Source organism: Chelonoidis abingdonii, chromosome 1, assembly GCF_003597395.2.
Source record: "Chelonoidis abingdonii isolate Lonesome George chromosome 1, CheloAbing_2.0, whole genome shotgun sequence".
In the NCBI taxonomy this organism is placed as follows: Eukaryota; Metazoa; Chordata; order Testudines; family Testudinidae; genus Chelonoidis; species Chelonoidis abingdonii.
The window spans coordinates 231,229,411-231,249,069 of record NC_133769.1 but is presented as its reverse complement, the minus strand read 5'-3'; the positions used below and the strand labels follow the sequence as shown (position 1 = coordinate 231,249,069).

At 42.3% G+C, this 19,659-nt stretch overlaps 1 protein-coding gene across 5 annotated transcripts in view; it reads right to left on the bottom strand.

The window, feature by feature from the left end:
- Positions 1-17,454: 17,454 nt before the first annotated feature.
- CTPS2 (CTP synthase 2) overlaps positions 17,455-19,659 on the bottom strand; it is a 177,107-nt gene continuing 174,902 nt past the window's right edge. For all 5 annotated transcript variants that reach the window (XM_075060326.1, XM_075060330.1, XM_075060336.1 and 2 more), the window contains one exon: positions 17,455-19,185. The gene's annotated coding sequence lies outside the window, so the exon portion shown is untranslated. The remainder of the gene's footprint in view (positions 19,186-19,659) is intronic.

The following is a 19,659-nucleotide window of genomic DNA, read 5'->3' as shown; positions in this document are numbered from 1 at the left end:
CACAGAACTATCCCTCCCCTTGACTGTATGTGCTATCATCCCTTTGGTCCAGTTGGGCAAAAGTAGAACTTACCACATTCGGTTTACTATGAATTTTGTCATTTTTCATCTAAAAATGTTAGTACCTTGAATGTCCATTCTGTCCATTGTCTTCAACAGGCTTTGGGGCTATACCTTGAACACTGAGAAAACAAAATATTGAATCTGGCCTAATTTAGACCATTTGTTGCCCACTACTTGTATATCTCAGGTTAGTACCACCTGAGTTTATGCCAAGCATCAGTATAGTCCAAGTATCATGCCCCTAAGCCCCATACCTACTGTCTGTTACAGCTATTCCCTATTCCATTTTGTTTCTTAAGGCTGTCCCCATACTCCATTTTGTTCTCCTCCTGTGGCCGCCCCTCCCTGGCTGTTAAGTTGTTTACCAGGGCCACTGCCCTTCTCAAAGGGAGGGCCACGTGTGCTAAGTGGGACCACTGCCGTGTTCACAGGGTTAGTTCTGTTATCATCTTGTTAAACCTGGGCTTGGTGTAGGGTAGGCAATGTCCAGAGCTGCAAGACCTATTGTGTTTTTAAGATCCTGGGCATGAGTCATAGGCCTCATGTACTTTTGAGTCACCTGTTGCACAGGACTCTGCCCAGGCATGTCTCTGTGCTCACCTGCAGGTTTTCCCTGCCTCCTCTCCTCCCCTGTATCAAGAGGAGCCAATCAAAAGTACTGGTGGGAAACTGCCTAAGTTTGCCTTTAAAACCAGACATTTTCTGATCAGACCCCAGAGAAGGTCCTTGCTTTGCCACCTGGTCTGATCAGCTAGGGGTCTTTGGGGGGCCCTCTCTCCGCTCTCGTTTGTTTTTGAGCGTACCCCCGTTTTTTAAACTCCCCTCCCACGAAGAACGAATTGCTGCCTGAGAGATCTCCTGATTATCGAGACCGTACCTAGCCTTCTGATGTTCTTGCTGCTTCTGCCTTCGCTGCTACCTTGGGGGCTGGTAAGAATCCCTCTGTGAAACTTTCTATACTTTTTTTTTATTATTTTAGCTGCTGGCTCTGTCTCCCAGCACACAGACTCAAGCTAAACCTTGGTCTGTGTCTTAAAACCCTCTCTAAACTCCGGCAGCACTTTGCGCTAAAAATAAGTTTGTGCCGCTGCTAAAAAAGTGGGCTTTGCCTCGGGGCTCTCTGCTTTCAGCTGTATCCACTGCTGCAGCCACCATCCCTTGGCTTCCTTGGGAGCTGGATCCTGGGCTGCTGCAGCTTGCAGCCCCCCCCCCCCCCCCCACTGCTGCTAAGGTGCACCTATTAGAATCAGGTTCTTAGTCTAGATAAGTTGTAATTTCATTTTGCATAGCTGTGGTTAAGTTAGGTTTAGAGAATTGTTTGTATTGTGCTCTGTAAGTTAGGTTTAAAAAATTGTTGCATTGTGTTCTGTTACTTGCTAATTTGTGTAGTCTTGGTTAAGTTAGATCATAGATAAGATTTTGCTGTGTTCTGTATAATTGTGGTTAAGTCTGTCTTCCTGCTGCCCCCCCCCCCCCGAGCTCCCCAGTCACTGTTTAAAACTTGCAGCCTGTCTGCTCTCTGTGTCTCCCTGAGTTTAAACCTCCCTCTGCTCTCTGCTCACGTGCTCCTCTTCCCCCATCCCCCAACCTCATTCCCCTACCACTGCCTTTCTCTCTCTCTCTCTTTTTTAATCCCTTCCCCCACGTGTTCACCCCGCTCCCTACTGCCCCCAAACCTCAATTGTATTACTAAAGTCTAGCATAAAACCCCATTGGTTACCCTTTTTCTCTCTAACACACCTCACATTTTACATTTATACCACTTGACACACTTTTACCTAGAGTTGTTGGATATTTAACACATTTTTCCCATAACTGTTAGTTGGTTATATGCTGCTGTGTAACACACCCTTTACATAAGAAATTGTTAGCTACCTGTTACATTTATATTTCAGTGTTAATTGGTTACCAACTGTATTGTACCCCACTGTGTTGTACCCCACTATTGAAACCCCCTATACTATTTACTAAAAGAAACCCCTCCCCAATTGTCTACCTTAGCAAACCCCATACCCCTCACATTGAATTTTCCCTGTTTTTGCATTTTCTTAATAAAGTTTATTTTGCACCCCACCAGTGCAGTAGTTGTCCCCCAAGATCCCCTACCTGCTGGCAGGGTCACCTACCTATTGGCACCTTCAAGACTAACAGATTGTTTTGGACATAAGCTTTCGTAGGTAAAAACCTACTTCTTTAGATGAGCTTTTTACCCACGAAAGCTTATGCCCAAATAAATCTGTTAGTCCTGAAGGTGCCACCCAACTCCTCGTTGTTTTTGTGGATACAGACTAACACGGCTAGTCCAATACCTACCAATTGCCATAATTCAGGCTAGGTAACTGGAAGGAAAGAGCGGGATCACTCAGATACTGAATTCTGGAATAATCTTACAAAGCATTGGGTTGTGAAGGCTGTAATCATTGCCAGAGCCATATACCTGTATCTGTAGATGAGTAGAGTAATTCAGGGTCTGATTCTACAACCTTTACCCACAGAAGGATTCCCTCAGGAATATATTTGCATTGCTACCAATAGGGCCACATATCTGAGCTGGGGCTACTCAAGTGAGTAGGGAGGCTGTTCTGGTTCCTATGTTCTTCCAACTGTGAGCCTGAAAGCTGAAAAACAGCCCAACGTGCACAAAATTAAACAAAGCAAATTCAAAATGTGTAATAAATCTAATATACATTTTCTTTAAAATATATACATTTGCAACAGATTGCAAGGTTGTGACTAAAAATGGCAGGACAAGAGAACAGAATGATCAGGGTAAGTGCTCCAAGTTCCTTAGGCCAATGGAAATTATTAAGGGATAACTATCTTTCATTTACGCCCACAAAAAATTTGGTCACAAGTTTACTAATAAATTAATTCCATTATGCAGAATTCTATCGCCAGGTGTGCACAGGCTGTGATCAGTTAAAAGTTGGAAAGCAGAGAGCAATCCTCCCAGATATCTCTCCATAGAAGCTAACAGGCATGTCGGTTAGTTCTCTATCAGTACACTTGTTGAGAGATGCATTTGCAACATTTACACATCATCCCTTTTGAGCTTGTCTTTCCATGTTGGTGTAAAAGGAGTTCTGAAAAATTTAGACACCCCTTTCACTTGTAGAACTTTAATTTCTTCCTCACAGAGGCAGTCAAAAAAAATGGGAAAGCGACATCAATCTACTCTGGGCACCGGATGTTTCCCTTTTTGTGGGCAACCTCCTAATGGATCTGGATCTTGCAGGAGACAAACAGCATGCAGGTGGTAATGCAAGAGCTGCCACCAACTCCCTCCCCTTCCAAAGTTGCCAGTGTGGTGTCAGATATGGTGAAAGAGCTAATTCAGTTTCAGGCAGGTAGCATGACAGGGACAGAAGAGGGACCCATTCCTTCCCTACATCCCCCTTAGGCAATGATAGACAACAGGTTTGGCTCGTAACTCCCCACATGGGCAGGAGTTCCATCCAGGGAAAGCTGCAGGCAGATCAAATTCTGATGTGCATCCCATTGACAAACTTCCATTCACCCATGTGTAGGTCTTGCCTCAGGAGGTGTATGGCCCTCAGTGGAAAAACATTATAATAATAGTTTTAAATTATTTTGACTATCCTTGCTCCAGGTTAATGTGCTTTGGAGTTATTGCTAATCATGGATCTGACATACTACAGCAATTAGTGTTAAATAATGATCAAGCAGAATACTATCACTGAGCGTATTTGACAATTACTTGTTACGCCAACCGCAAGAAACTGTTCAAACTGTCTAATAAGGCAGCAATTAGTACATTCCACTATGCATCCCACTGCCCAGACTATCTCTAGTACTGAAATCCTCTTTCTTGTTTTCCTTGTCTCTTACTTTGACTACTTCAGCATGCTTCTTTATGGCTTCCTCCAGCTCCAGCTCACCCGAACCCAGGAAATGTAGGTCAGCACTCAATCAACAGTTTCAAAAATGTTGACAAAAAAATTACCTAAATATTGCAAAAAGATTCAGCATTTTCCAATCAGCCCTACTGCATCTTGCCACTGCCAGCCTTCCCATGCTTCCATCCTCAAATAACACCCGTTCGTGTTCAAAACCCCACTCTCCTTGTTTTCAAAGCACTTCTCAGGAACCGCTGAGCCAGTCTTCTGTTGCCCCAGCTCCAATTAAGGGAGCTGAATTGGAGCTGGTTAGACCACCTGGCTCTAATTGGGGAAGCAGAGACAGCTGCTGCCTAATCAGGCTGGGGCTGTATAAAAGCCTCAGGGGAAGGAAGTCAGAGGGGGAGCAAGAAGAAAGGGAAAAAGACAGGAAATGGAAATAGGGAGGTAGTGTGCCTCCACCGCAGATGGTAAAGGGCTACCTATATGGTGAACAGGTGGTGGAAGCACAACCTATAAATAAACTGCACCAATGGTTACTGAACCCAGGGTCTCTGAGTGACTTTATCAGCCCTACAGGGGCAGGAGCCAAAGGGCCCTGCAGCATCCTGTTACAACTCCCCTGGTTTTGCTCCAACTTCTTCTGCCTGTCATATAGCACTGAACACGCTAGTATCTCTTAAAACCATCAAAACAGATGATCATACAACCAACCATATGGTTCCTTCCAGTCTCCTCTTTGTCATTTTAGACAATTTCACAACTGATGGTGTCAGAGAGCTTTCTTCCTGCAATGCGTGTTGACTCCAATTCCCTCCAGAGGGCAGAGCTTGACAGTGAAATGGGAATAATATGCTCTACAAGGTCAAATGAAAGATGGCAAGTGGTATGCTGGTGCTAGTAGTAAGATATTTAAGTAGCCACTAGCTCTTTAACATTGAAATCTAGAAATACTAGAGGAGTTTCAACACTAAAGCACTGACTTCCTTATGCCTATGGTCTCAAACTACTCCAGTTTTAAGACTATTTTACCGATCACACGTATGCTTCTGTTTGTTTCACTGCCAACCCTAGCCTGCATTAAGAACTGGATTTTCCAAAGAGCTGTGCACCCAGAATCTCCCCTGGTGACACTTCTAGCTAGTGCTTCACAGTATACTAAGCTCTTTTTGAAAACCTGGACCCATGTGCAAGCAGCACACAGTTGGCCTCTTAACAGACATATTATAATGAGAGTTACAGACATAGCGTGATGAAATCCCATACTGAGAGATTTCAGTACCTTCCAGGCAATAAATACACTAGAACATCCATTCAATATTGTTTCCATTAAGGAAGGCAATTAATAGGTATCATTTAGAATGATTATTCTACTGTCCCTCCCCACACAAGTTAGAACTGTTTTGCTAAGCAGGATGCTGAAGAAAGCCACATATGTTATTAACTTATTTGCAGCAATAAACAACATTTTTGCAGTAAGAACAATCTTATAGGCAAATTACTAGTCTTAGCAACATAAGACTATTTTAAGGCTCATTCTTAACATTTGGCCTGCATGGGAGTGTTTTTTAAACAGTAGATATAGCACTAATGGTCCAATTGTCAAATATGCCCCACTTCCTCAAATAAAATGCCCGTATCTGCAATTAGGCAATTAAAAGGGAATTTCCTCTGTGCTAACGTGCCAAATGGAAATTGAAAATAAGGTTGTTTATGTTATTTTGAAGCACTATACTAGAAATTTTTTGCAGCATTACACTCCATGGACAGAAACCATTTGTCTCTCACCTAATTAGATTATAAACTCTTTGAGGCAGGGACTGAGTCATGTCTGTACAGTGCCTAATGTAGAAGGTGTCGGGGCAGGGATATGGGCAGTCTAGCTTAGGGGTTGGTATCCAGTAGAGGCCAAGATTCCCAATTACCAGGAATCAGGCCAGGTTGGAATACCAGGAGAGCAGAATTGAAAGACAAACTGTAGTGCCAGGATCAAGAATCAGGATCAGAAAGCAGGAAAAGCTAAACACTAGAATAGCAGTCATAGCAGAGTGAAGCCCACTTGTACAGACATCATCCTGTGGCCGAGTAAGGACCCTTGGATCGCTCCCAGTTGGAATGTAGGGGCGGGGCTTGTGCTCCAGTAGTCCTAGCTACTATCTATGGGTGGCATATGGGCAGATGCTGCTGCCTAAGATTCCCTCATAGACCTAGGTTTGACACCTAGAGGGTCTGATGATGGGATCCTGATTCTGAGTGGGTATCTTGGGTGCTATAAAATATTAATAATAAAAAACCAACCAGCATTGTTATGTCTGACCCAGTTTAGCTTCAGACTTCGAGTTTCTCTAGCAAGTGATTTCCATATAGCATCATGCTTCCAATTCAACTCATCCAAAACCAGAAGAGGTTTCATTTTAAAGCCACACATCTAAAATCCACTAAATTTAGCTGAAAATTATCAGCTTTCTGGGAAAAGTTCTTTGTTCAAGATTCAATACAGAACATGCTGATCAGCTAATGGACTGTTGATATTATCACACACAGGTAGTGAGGTTGTATTACTCACATACATTCTTTTAAGTACATTGCAAGAGAGGCTAAAAGCAATCATCGTCTGAAGTATCCATTATTCATTTTTGTAGTTCTGAACAACATGTCCCTATTAATTTAAAGATACTGCTGGAAGAGATAATTATGTTCCCTTGTGTTGCTTCTTCATCCAGCTATGCCTGTGAGCAAAATTAATTGATCACAAGTTGATATGTTGCTGGGAGTTGAGAGTTCTCATTATTATTTATTCCTTGTTTAGCACTGAAATTTAAAAGATGGGAAGATTAAACTTAATGTTACAATAAAGCCAGATGCATGGGGCTAAGTCTGGGCTTACATACCCACAGTGTCTAATGGGAGGTAATGAAAATGCTTCCTTATCGATTCTTGTATCTACACTATGCTGCTCCCTTGAAAGCATGGACATTTAATATTCTTTTGATATTCATCCAGGACATATCACTTGGGACTAACAAAAATTATAAAACAATGGGACATACAGTACATGTTCATTAGACATATTTCCCACTTAAACAGAAGAGAATGTGTTAATATAGTGTCCTACCCATCTTTACGTTCTCTCTTCCCACTATGTTTTCACAAGTCGTGGAATTAAATAAACTTATTCTTTCCCAGAAGTATCAGAATTATGTATCTGGTTGTGCTAATAAGCCACAGAGGGCCCTCCTGCCATCAAGATCTTTTGTTGTCATTCTTTTTATCAAGAATAAGTGTGTATGTATGTGAGAAGTAATTAGAAATTTCTCTAAACCAGCACATCCTAACCTGACAAATGATCTTTCTAATCTGAGGAAGACAGCTTGCTAGTTGATGTCTTTAAAATGGGGAAGCCCATTCAAAATGGTAGAATTCAGACTGATGGAATTGTTAATTTTAATACAGATGTTTTACTTAACAGTGACTACAGCAGAGATGGGTTGAGTTGACTATTATCTTCTGTGGAATAGGTTTAAACTGGGATTGAAATTCAAGTCAAATCAGGGCTCTAGTTTGAGTTCAGTGGCAGAATTTTTGCAAGACTGGGGGTTTCCAGGAGATTTCTACTTCACCTGAACCACAAGGGGAAACTTGTCCCCTTTGTCTTGCATAGTAACCGGGAACCAAAATTGTAGGGACTGGTTTGGATCTGAAATCTGAGTGGGCCCCAACCCTGGAAATACAGAAGGTTTTGGATGTGATGATCTTGTTCACCCATCTCTAGAGTACTCTAGAAGGTGGGATGAAACCAGAAGAGGCGCTATGGATGTCTGGCCCTTAAACTGAAATCCCTTTCAAATCACATCACTGTGATAGCAAAGAGAGTAAACAACAGCTGCTTGTAAACTTGGTCAACTGGATGTGCTAGGTTTGAGGTCTAGCCTATCTTGGAATTTTTCCACAAGTAATAGGACTATCATATATAATATTAAAAGAGCTTGGTTCCAGAGACGAGGCCTATTAGTATACTCAATAGAATAAATAATGAAGATTGCTCAGAAGATAGTGAAATGCATATTTATTTAATCATTCAATTAAAATATATTTAGGATATGGAATGTGGGTTTTTAAGTGAACTAATGCAGTGTCATTCTAAAATATATTTTAAGTATGACAAAAATTGTATGCATTTCCGTTCAGCATCATGCAGTATTTCAAAGAACTCTTAGGTCATTCTCTTTTATATTAAGACTTTTGCTTTCAGTTTCACCATGGCATACTCTTTCATTACAGTTCAGTCAGTGGCACAACATTTGTGATAACAGACTGAAAGGCAATTAATGCCTTTAATGCCACCGTGACAAATTTTCCTTACCTTTTTCTGCTTAACTAAAAACAAACAGCCAAATGTTGCCCTCTGGGCACATTAATGCAAGTTACAGAGCTAGAAGAGTGAACTTTGATATTTGAAGTCACAAATTCTTATCCAAATCCAAAAATGCCATATTTTAGCCATATCTGAATGTTATCTGAAATGTAGATTAGCTCAGTTCATAACACATGAAACCAAAATCCTTCTTGAAGAAGAGAATAATGATACTTAGATCCTTTACAGCGGGACGAAATTGAATCTGCATGCCTGTCACTAGCATCTGCAAGCACCATCTCTTCTATGCTGTCCAGGATTGTGAACTATAAGATGATGAACCAAACTCAGCTGGATGCCATTGAAACTGAGACAAGTGTCAGCATCCCTACTCTCTGCATTTCAGCCAGTCTAAAACACACAGACAACTGGCCAGAGGACACAACAGAATCAAACCACTCACACAGAAATCCTCCCCACTGGCTGGGGAATCTGTTTCAGCTCAACAGCAGAAGTAGCTCTGTACCACTCCAGTGCATCCATGCTGTGGGGAGCCAGGGGGAAACTGGCCAATGCATGTGGGGGCAGTTCCTCTGGCCCTACTCTGCCTCTACTGCACAGGAAACTCAAAGTTGGGCTTTACATTCCATGGGGGAGAAAGGAAACACATACCTTCACAGCTCTCCAAAATCCAGCCTGTGAACACACAAAGACCCAAACCAATTTCATTGCCAGGGAACCTTCCTCAGTCACAGAGATGGGGGCTGGCTTTGCACCTTAGCACAAGAATCACTTTCCATGGCTGAGTCTTGGCCATCTCATGCTCAATGATAACCACAGATAAAGTTAACCAGTATATACTTATGTAATCCAGGAATCATTCATTCATCCTCAGAAGTCATAGAACAGTAGGGTTAGAAGGGACCACATGACTCAGGGGAGAGCTAGCTCAGTGGTTTGAGTATTAGCCTGCTAAACCCAGGGTTGTGAGTTCAACCCTTAAAGGGGCCATTTAGGGATCTGAGGAAGAAATCTGTCTGGGAATTGGTTATGCTTTAAGCAGCAGGTTGGATTAGATGACCTCCTGAGGTCCCTTCCAACCCTGATATTCCATATCATCTGACCCCTGCCAAGACACAGGATTTGTTATTTTAAACTACCCAAGACAGATGGCTATCCAGCCACCTTTTGAAAACCTCCAGTGAAGGAGTTTCTACAAAGACCTAGGCAGTCTGTTCCATTGTCCTACTGTTGTTACAGTTAGGAAGTTTTCCCTGAGATTTAATCTAAATCTGTTCTGTTGTAGGTTGAATCCATTGCTTCTTGTCCTGTTCTTTGTGGCAAGAGAGAACTCTTTCTTTTTTATGGTATGCCCCAATGAATGCCCTACTCTATAAATACAGAATTTGGCATAGCCTATAATGAACCAGCAGGGATAATGACAGGACAGAAGAAGTGGTGCAGCAAGCTCCATCTATTAAAGAGAAAACATCCCTCCAAAACCCTCACCTCATAGCCCAGTACACTGAAAGGAATGTTTCTTGGTCCTAATGCTGAAAAAATAGGGTACGTCATCAGCTTTCTTGAAGGTACCTGATGGGTTTGGGGACAGACCTGCCAGGAGTCCATGTATAATTAAAAGAGCAATCTACCTAGTGAAGACCAAGAAGGGGAAATGAGGCCAGCTATCCATCCCTTGAAAACATTGGAACTCATACCCCAAAACATGTAATTTAGTTCTCAGTGTAGAACCCGCAATGTTCACATGAGCAGCAGAACTACCTCACTATTACTCAAAATAAAGAAGCGACTGAACAGTTTTAACTTCTAAGTTACTTCTAGAAGTCATGGGATGAATGCAGAAATTATCAGGTGAGGTTCTATGACTTGTGGTATACAGATGGTCACACTAGACAATAACCTTCAAATGTATAAAAAGGTTCAGTCTGGGTGTGGATCAAGTTTTAGGCCAAGATTTGAGCCAGTTCTCATGTTATCCAAACAAACCAGTGCAGTCCTGTAATAGGTTGTGCTCATCACCATGGCACCTCCTACTGGTGGCTCTGGGAATTAGCTCTGTTCTAGTCATGAAGCATCCTCTGTGGGTGGTGTCCCACCCATTGTCTGCTCTGCTATGCTGTCTGGGACCTGCACTGCTCCCTGGCTTGCGGTGTCCTCTTCTGGACACAACCCTCGAGCTGTGCCCCACTCGGTTCCCTTCCCTTCCAGGGGTATCTGCAGTCCTCAGTCTGCACTAGCCCTTGTCACCAACTGCAGCCCCAAAGTCTAGCCTCTTACCACAGGGGCAAGCCACAGTCTATTGGGCCATGCTCCTCCATGGCCAGATGCAGTGTAAGTGGGAGGGAGGACCCAGGCTCACCCACTACTCTGGGCCCCGCCCCAGGGATTCTCTGGAAGCAGTCATGTCTTGCCCTCCTTCTCTCCCCTCTACTGCTCATGCTCCCTGGGCCACTTCCCTTTGGCCCTTGCACCTACTCAGCCCTTTCTTTCAGGGGCCTCAGCCTGGCAGGTATCAGGCTGGAGCTTTCCCTCTGCTCCCCTGAACCTGCCCAGCACTGCTCTAGGTCAGGTGCTATCCCTAGGAGCCAGTCCTCCCCCGTTGCTGGTCAGGGAAAAACTCCTGTCTTGTCTGCTTTGCAGCCTTTATATAGGGCCCAGCCTGGCCCTGATTGGATGCCTTTCTACCCTTCTTTGGTTGGCTGAGTTCTGTGCAGCCACTCCAAGGGCTGCTGTTAACCGTTCCTCTGCCAAAGTGGGGCAACTGCCCCACTACATGCCCATTCAGGTACAAATGGCAGAAATCTAACCTGACAATTGAACTCCTGCAGCATGGAACGTTGTTTACAATGCAGGCAAAACTATTTTTCTAGGATGTGATTCCAAAGATGTGACAGGATATAAGCAGCGGCCTAGTAAGGCAATCAATCTCCCGCACAGTACTGAGAATGTATTTTGAGACAAAGCACACAAAACTGAAAAGCATACGTACAAAAGTATGTGGGAAGGCACCTTGCTCAACAATGAGTTTTGCTTGACAAACTTTATTCCATGAGACAGTTCTCCTAGGCTAGGCAGAGCTTTGTCATTAGATCCTGCAGCATTTGAGCCATTTTAACAGAGCCACTTAAACAAGCATTAGTGCAGTTAGCAGTTCACTACTTATGTAAGTATGCAATGCTTTAATCTTAAGAAACCAGACAGTGCTTATATCAGAGATGATCCACTTGTGCAAGATTATAAGGAACAACAGTGTTGGACTAATTTTTCCATCAATGGGAGAGTTTTATGCTATGTTGAATAAGCTACATAAAAATTAATTGGCACTAAAAAAAGTTGCATTAAAAACTAATGATATAGACTCAGTAAAGAGACTGAAAATTCAGTACCCTTTGAATTACTACTGACAATTAACTTCAAAAGGAGGGACTAGTTGAGTTTGCTTCAGATAAGTGATAGATGTTTGTGGAGACAACCTCTGAAAAATTACAAAGGAATTACCCCGGTCCCTTGTGTACAATATAGATTCTTTTTATTTCCTCATTTTAGATTAATCCTTCATTCAGAATGCCAAGGCATATCATAGAAGATGGTGGGCAAGGGTTCTTCCTATGCTGCCAGCCTGTGAGGGGAGGTGCAGCCATGCCCTGCTATTAAGGGAAGGTCTGGGAGGCTGTTTGTGCTGCCACCTAGCAAGGTGATGCAGTGACCCCTGTAAACAAGGAGCGGGGTGGAGAAGCTGATGGGAGCCTAGGAGAGGCTAGAGCTGAGCCCAAGGAAAGAGTTAGTGTTGGAAGAGAAGACACTTGGGAAGAAAGGACTGTGTCCAGTGAGACAAGGAAGGAAGATTGGCTACATTTGTTTGAACTGGGCTGCTATTCTGGAAGCAGGGAGCTTTTATGTTACTTAGTCACTTCAGTAACTGAACTGCGCTGATGGCAAGTGACTCCTCAGAAATGAGGGGAAACTGAGGCAGCAGATGGACCCATACCCAGATTGGGTAGATCCAGTTACACCAGGGTTCTCATAATTTTTGTCATAGCACCGACCACGTTGTAATGGAGAGAGTGTTTTGCACATGCCTCCTCTCCCATTTGTGATTTGATAATATCCCTGTGGCAACTACAGCAATTGCTTCCACATAAAAGTTATGCTAGGAAGGTATATGTTCTTCCTCTCTCTGCCCCAGCACACAATTCCCTGCTGTTTGACTCTCCTCACCCCGACTCTACACCTCCATCCTGTTGGCCCCATACTTTCCTGTTCTGTTGGATGGACTGCCCAGCTGCCTCACTCCCTTCTCTCCTGATCTTTTACTTCCTCTTCTCCTTTCATATGGTAATGACCACCAGTGGAGACAGCTAGCCTGGCTCCTCCTCATTTCAGGCTGTTTTTCAAACCTTCTTCTTTCCAGTTAAAATCCTTGTAGGAGAACCTAGGAGGAGATTCAGCAGCATGGGACCATGGACCACAGTTCAGGAACCACTGTACTAACTATATCCATAAGTCATTCCTGTTCAGTGCCACACTCTTATTGGAGCAAATTCTGCTTTGACTTACTGTATATCCAGTACAACCTGCATTGGCTTCAGTCAGGTTGCTCAAGATATAAGTCAGTGCAGGATTTGACCCACTCTTGTCTACACAGAGAAGTGCTCTCTAGCAATGAACAGTAAAACTAGCAAAGCAGCTCTTAGGGCCTGATCCAAATCCCACTGTCTTTCCAGGAACTGCAGCAGGCTTGGATTAATCGCTCAGTCTCCAGGCAACCTCACCTTTTTGCCACTCTATCAGTTACCATGCTCAGCCTGTTCCCAGGACTTACACTAGCCCAGAGAGGTTACATCTCCAGGTTGGTAAATGAACTACGGCTATGTCTGCACTGCAAACAGAGGTGTGACTGCAGCACGTGTAGACATGGGAGCTAGCTTCCATCTAGCTAGCGTGAGCACCAAGAGCAGTGAAGGCATAGAAGGATGGGCTTCCATGGGGGCTAGCTGCCTGAGGTCCTAGGTAACTTGCACAGTCTACTGTTTCACTGTTATTAGTACCTGAGCTAGCTTGGGTATGTCTGTGTGTGCAACAATCACACCCCGATTGTGGCGTAGACATCTCCTAAGTGATGTATGTAAACAAGGCATAAAATCGTAGCTTCATTGAAGTTAATGGCACAACTCTCATCTACTTCAGTGGAACTAGAATTTCTCTCAAGGCTTTCTTATATCTAACAAAAACATTCAAATTCTTCTTTATCATTTCACAGCCATTCTGGGTTGGCCATTGCATGCATTCCATTTGTATTTGCTTTACCTGGCAGATTGGTAAACTAGCAATTTAATCCAATTAAACTGTAATAGCATTTAAAACAATTACAGAAAAAAATGGGCCCCTCATTATTGTTCAGATTTTGTCAGAGTTGTCTCCCTTATCTAAAAGCTTGTTTTATTGCCCTTCACTGTGTATTGTTTCTTATGGCAGATGTACTGGATGCTACAACAAATTCTCTGGCTTGCTTTAACTTTATGAAAACAGCTGTGAAATCAGATATTTCCAAGAGAAATACATGCCCAGGGGACGATGGCACAAGGTGATGACTATCCTCAAACTTCAACTGACATTAATGGGAGCTGAGGAGCTTAGCAACTCTCTGGAGGCACTTGGCAACATGCACAACAGGCTGTCATAAACAGATGGTTAAGGGTTAATGTCTCTTTTACCTGTAAAGGGTTAAGAAGCTCAGTGAACCGGCTGACACCTGACCAGAGGACCAATGGGGGGACAAGACACTTTCAAATCTTGGTGGAGGGAAGTCTTTGTTTGTGCTGTTTGTTTTGTTCGTTGTTCACTCTTGGGACTGAGGGGGACAAGACGTACACCAGACTTCTCCAAATCTTTCTGAATCCGTCTCTCATGTTTCAAAATAGTAAGTAATAGCCAGGAAAGGCAGATTAATCTTATGTTTGTTTTCTTAACTGGTAAATGTGTCTTTTTCTGGAAGGATTTTTACCTCTGTTTGCTGTAACTTTGAATCTCAGGCTGGGGGCGGGGGGAGTCTCTCTAGTCTATATGAATCTGAGTACCCTGTAAAGCATTTTCCATCTTGATTTTACAGAGATAATTTTTCTTTCTTTAATTAAGAGCTTTCTTTTTAAGAAGCTGATTGATTTTTTCCTTGTTTTAGAATCCAAGGGCTTTAGTCTAAACTCACCAGGGATTGGTGGGGGGAAAGGAAGGGGGAGCGTTAATTCCTCTTTGTTTTAAGATCCAAGGAGTTTGGATCTGCGTAGCCTCCCAGGGCAACCCAGGGAGGGGAGAGTCTGGGGGGGAAGAAGAGGAGGATGGTTAATTTCTCCTTGTTTTAAGACCCAAGGGGTTTGGGTCTTGGGTTCCCCAGGGAAGGTTTTGGGGGAACAGAAGTGTGCCAGACACAGACTTCTGGCTGGTGGCAGCATACCAAATTTAAGCTGGTAATTACGCTTAAAAGTGATCATGCAGGTCCCCACTTTTTGGACGCTAAAGTTCAAAGTGGGAGAAAAAACCTTGACACAGGCCCTGAAGGCATTTGTCACCTTTCAAGTTATTACGGTGTGTCTTTTACAGGTGAAGTGTGTTAGATCAGAAAATTGGACAGGAAATAGTTCAGACCTGTTCTGTAAAGATACAATAGCTGTGCAACCAAGTAACAAATGGCTAGTAAATGCTTACATGGCCAAGTTAAACAAGACACAGCTTAGATCATTAGCGTGCCTGCTCCCCACTTCAGAGCTGCCATATATATGAATCCAAAGAGAACACAATGAAAGGAGCAAGGCTTTAGAGTTTAGTAAATAACAAATTCCCCTTTCTGTGTCTTTTGCATTAAGTTTTTGAATTTTAGAATTATGACAAATACATTAAACAAATTGCTTTGCTTCACAGTAACCCCATCCAAGAGCCCAAATAATCTTTTATTCTGACACACACCAAAACTCAAATCAGATAAGCAACCATCTATAAGCTTGGTTGTGTGTTTCTTTACTTGTAGACTCTGTTTTCTCCATCTTGCCACAGTGCTAATTAAATGTTTCCCTGAAAGTGTTGTATTGAATATGAACATAAAAATGCAAATAAATAAAATAAATTCCTCTTCTCCTTGGAGTTGGATGGTTGGTCTGAAAATACAGCAATAGAGCATTTCATAAATAATGGATCATCTTTCCTCTCAAAGGGGTAGACTCAGCCATTAGGCCCAGCCATGTATACAGGCTGAAGGGAGCAGAAGAGTCAATTTCTTCTGACTCAAAGCCTCCGTGTTTGTGGCCATTCATGGATCAGTCTGCTGTACAATTTGGATTCTCACATGTACGTTTCCCTTCTCTTTCCTTGGGGAAGCACAGGCAGATGCCTGTCATCTGGCAGTAGCAATTACATTTAGTTTGAAAGTACTGATGGGTCTGAGCTTATGACCCAAAGGAGATGGATGAAGTAGAGGTAATAAACAGCAATTTCAAATACTGAACATATTCAGAAATTGGATGTTTTTTTTAAAATGACATGTACTCTCTCTGACAATAGCAAGGAATAAGTGTTAAAGAAAATGTCTTGTGGATATATCAGGATATGAATTTGACCCAGGGAATTTAACTATTTGCATTAGTCTATGCTGTAATATATTAATCTCTTCAAATATCCCACTGGGTAGAAGAGAATAACTGGAATAAGGTTAAATACAATTTAGTAGGGAGTACTTAATTCTTCTGTGTGCAATATGCACTTGCAGAGCAATGAGATGATTATTTATAAAATGCCCAAACAGGTGGGAGATGTCTCACTGAATACATAAAAGAAACGGTCCTTGCTTGAAGAACATACTATCCACTTTCAGACATGATGTACAAGTGCTTACAAAGCACGAGGCATGGTGGGTTCTCTATCACTGACAATTTTAAAATCAAGATTGGATATTTTTCTAAAGTTAGACTCTAGCAATAATTCTGGGGATGTTCCCTGGCCTGTGTTACACAGAAGGTCAGACCAGATGATCACAATGGTCCCTTCTAGCCTTAGAATCTATGACGTTAGGGATGAAGGGAGGACAAGGGTTACAATAAGTAGGTTATTAGCATATCTTCATGGTTTAAAGGGTTCCATTAAATTTACAAGCGACTGTGGATTGAGTGGGAGCGGTGGGATGGAAGAAAGCAGAGAATGTGGGTGTAGGAAATCATCAAGGGAAGGATGGGAAGATGGTAAGGAATGGTGGCCTTGGGACCAGCAAGAGGACAGAAGGGAAGAGATAAGGGTCGGGAATGTGAGCAAAGGTGGCGTGGTGAGGCAAGGAAAAGGAAATGGAGGTAACAGACACATGTTAAATGAAGCAGATGGCAGTTATTTTAGTTAATGATGTTGGAACCTGGAATCCTGAAGTGAACAAGGAAGGACAGGGCCTCTGTGATGAGGATGGGTTGTGCAGACCTGCCTCAAACCTTGCAGCACTGATGTGTGGAAAGCAAGTGAAGTGAGGCAGTGTGTGGGGTGAGTAGGTTTATCAGTCCCTGGAGCAGCTCCTGAGGAGTGGATCCAGCACATGGGACCCCGGTTTCAGGCTTATTCTGTATGAAAAAATGACATCAGCGGGCCAGTTAAATTGGAAGATGCTGCTGCCGGACACCATGAAGCACACCACCCTGCTCTCTGGCCCTTTTCTAGGGAGTAGGGTCCTTTAAAAGTCACCCTTGGACGTGTCCTCCCGCTGCTGCTGGTGACAAAGAAGGGGTTCCTCGTGGATATGGTGGCGCAGGCCTCCAGGATCCAATGTCCTGGGGGCAGCTCCCCAACACAGTCTGTATGGGGAGAGGAGTGTAAGGGAGCTGAGTGATCAAGCTGCTATTCTCAGCTCTGTCACTAGCCTCCTCAATGTTTTTTTTTAAAAAAAAAACAAATCACAACTTCTCTGTCCCTTAGGTATTCTCTCAATTTTTTGAGTGGGGAAACTAGCTCCGGGGATACTGTCCTAAGTCATTAATTTTTTTATGAATTAGGAATACATTTATAGATTAACAGGAGATGGCTGCATTGACAGACAATATTGCATTCAGGTAGATTGTACATATTGCCTATCTCAGTGCTTTCATGGGACACAAACACATGCTATATTCTGGACATAATACAACATGCTGTATAAACATTTTCATATAACATAATTTCATGTATTTGAAAATACATTTTAAAGTTATAGACATTCTTAGAAGTCCAACATGTTCTAGATCAGAGACATACAGTAATATCAACTCCGATGATATCTATCATTTCCAAGGCACACATCTACAAACAACCCTAAAACAATGACATATTAGGAGCTTATTTTATGATCAGGGTTTCTCTTAATGAACAGATGGGTTGACTGCAGAAACTGGGGTTTTCTAAAATAATTTTTAAAAATCTCATACTTACAATTAGATATTATGAAGTTATTTAAGAGGCAAATCACTTTTTTTAGATGACTGTCCAGGCACAAAATGCCACTTGCCAGTGTGCCTGGGTAAAAAATAACTTTTTAATTTATAAAATTAAAATGTGAGGCCTGAGGACCTCATTTCAGACATTTGGGCTATGCTAGCTTTAGGGTGCTGATCCACACTATAGGCCAGATCCTTGGATGGTCACACAACTGGTGGAATCTGGTCCTAGAGACATCCTAACTGGCCTTTGGCAGACTCACTAGGGGATCATCCGTTGCCCTTGTGCCGCTCAGATAGTAGGCAAGGAAGGGTAAGGCCAAGACACCCCTAGGAGACACTGGTTACTGGCTGTAGTTTCAGTAGCTCTGGGTGTTTGCATCTGTCATAAATTAGAATAGCCCATAGGCTGCTCTAATGGGGCACAAGGGGACCAGCTCTGTATAGAGTGGCCCTTGAATCAGAGGAGTGTGAAGAAGAGTTTTAAATCCATCTTTGTACCCATTTCCTGACATATGCTATATGCAATCCTGCTGGATCCCAGAATCTGCCCCTCTTAAATTCTCTGCATTCATGTTTTGTTTACAGTTGACTAGATTATTTTTTATTGTGTATCCATGTGTTTAAATACTCTTAGGCACATAATAAATTCAAATCTTCTACTATCCCATTTAGAATTTAGTAGACTAGCATTATGTTCAGTATTATCAGCTTTTCAAAAATCTTACTATTCAAGTGAAAGCAAGAAGCAGATAGATTTTAGCAGCTGTATGGTGACACTGCAGTTGCAGAGGCAAAATGAAAAGGCATGCATATTCAGCATGTTATTAAACTCCGTGAAGACTAGAACAGACCAACATAATGCCTCGTTTATGTTAACAGCAAAGGAGTAAACATTTATTCAATAATCTTAACACTGAAATGATTCTCCACTGCTCACATATAAGATCAGTTTTGGTTTTCAATTCATTCTCACCTTTGAGCACACAGACAGCACACGCAAAAATACATTGTACTGTTCTAAGGCAAAAGCATTTTTTCCTGTTTCATTTTATTTAAAAAACAACCCCAAATCTTTCTGCAAATCAAGACTGCTACAGATAAAGAACTACAGTGGATTCACCTGAGATCATTCAGAAATCATAGGACAAGACCAATTATTGTGACTGACAGCTAAGATTTGATGGTCCTTTATCTCATTTTTAAACAAACAGCAATTATCTGGAGAACTGCTTTCATACAGGGCAATGAAAATATCATCTGGAAAATGACAACTGGAAAACAACTCACATCCATAGCAAGGAGGCAAATGCTTTTGTGAGGAAGTTAAGTCTCTGTAATAGCTATAACGTCTATATCATATGTTACTTATATCATATATGGAAAAATAAGACTGTACAAAAATGGTGCAACCAATTAACATGAATTTCCTTCCTTTCGATTCTGTTTTATCTTTCTGAAAAAAAAAAGAAGCAAGAATTAGTGTGTGTACAAGCCTTCTCTGCATATCTATTTAGCATTTTTATAGTTGGCGTATCCCTTAATGTCCATGTACCCAGTGGAACTAATGATGGACATAAAAATAATTTTACAGTAGATACTGCAAGTTTACCTAGATCCAAAGGAGTGCTAATGAACCAAAGCAAATACACCTCTACCTCGATATAACGCTGTCCTCGGGAGCCAAAAAAATCTTACCGCGTTATAGGTAAAACCATGTTATATCGAACTTGATTTGATCCACCGGAGCGCGCACCCCTGCCGCCCCCCCCTCGCCCCCGGAGCACTGCTTTACCGCGTTATATCCGAATTTGTGTTATATCAGGTGGTGTTACAACAGGGTAGAGGTGTATAGTCTACATGTGCATCCACCCCTGATTAGGGGAAATCATTCCCCTCTTAAAATCCTAATATTGTAATAAAGGTAACT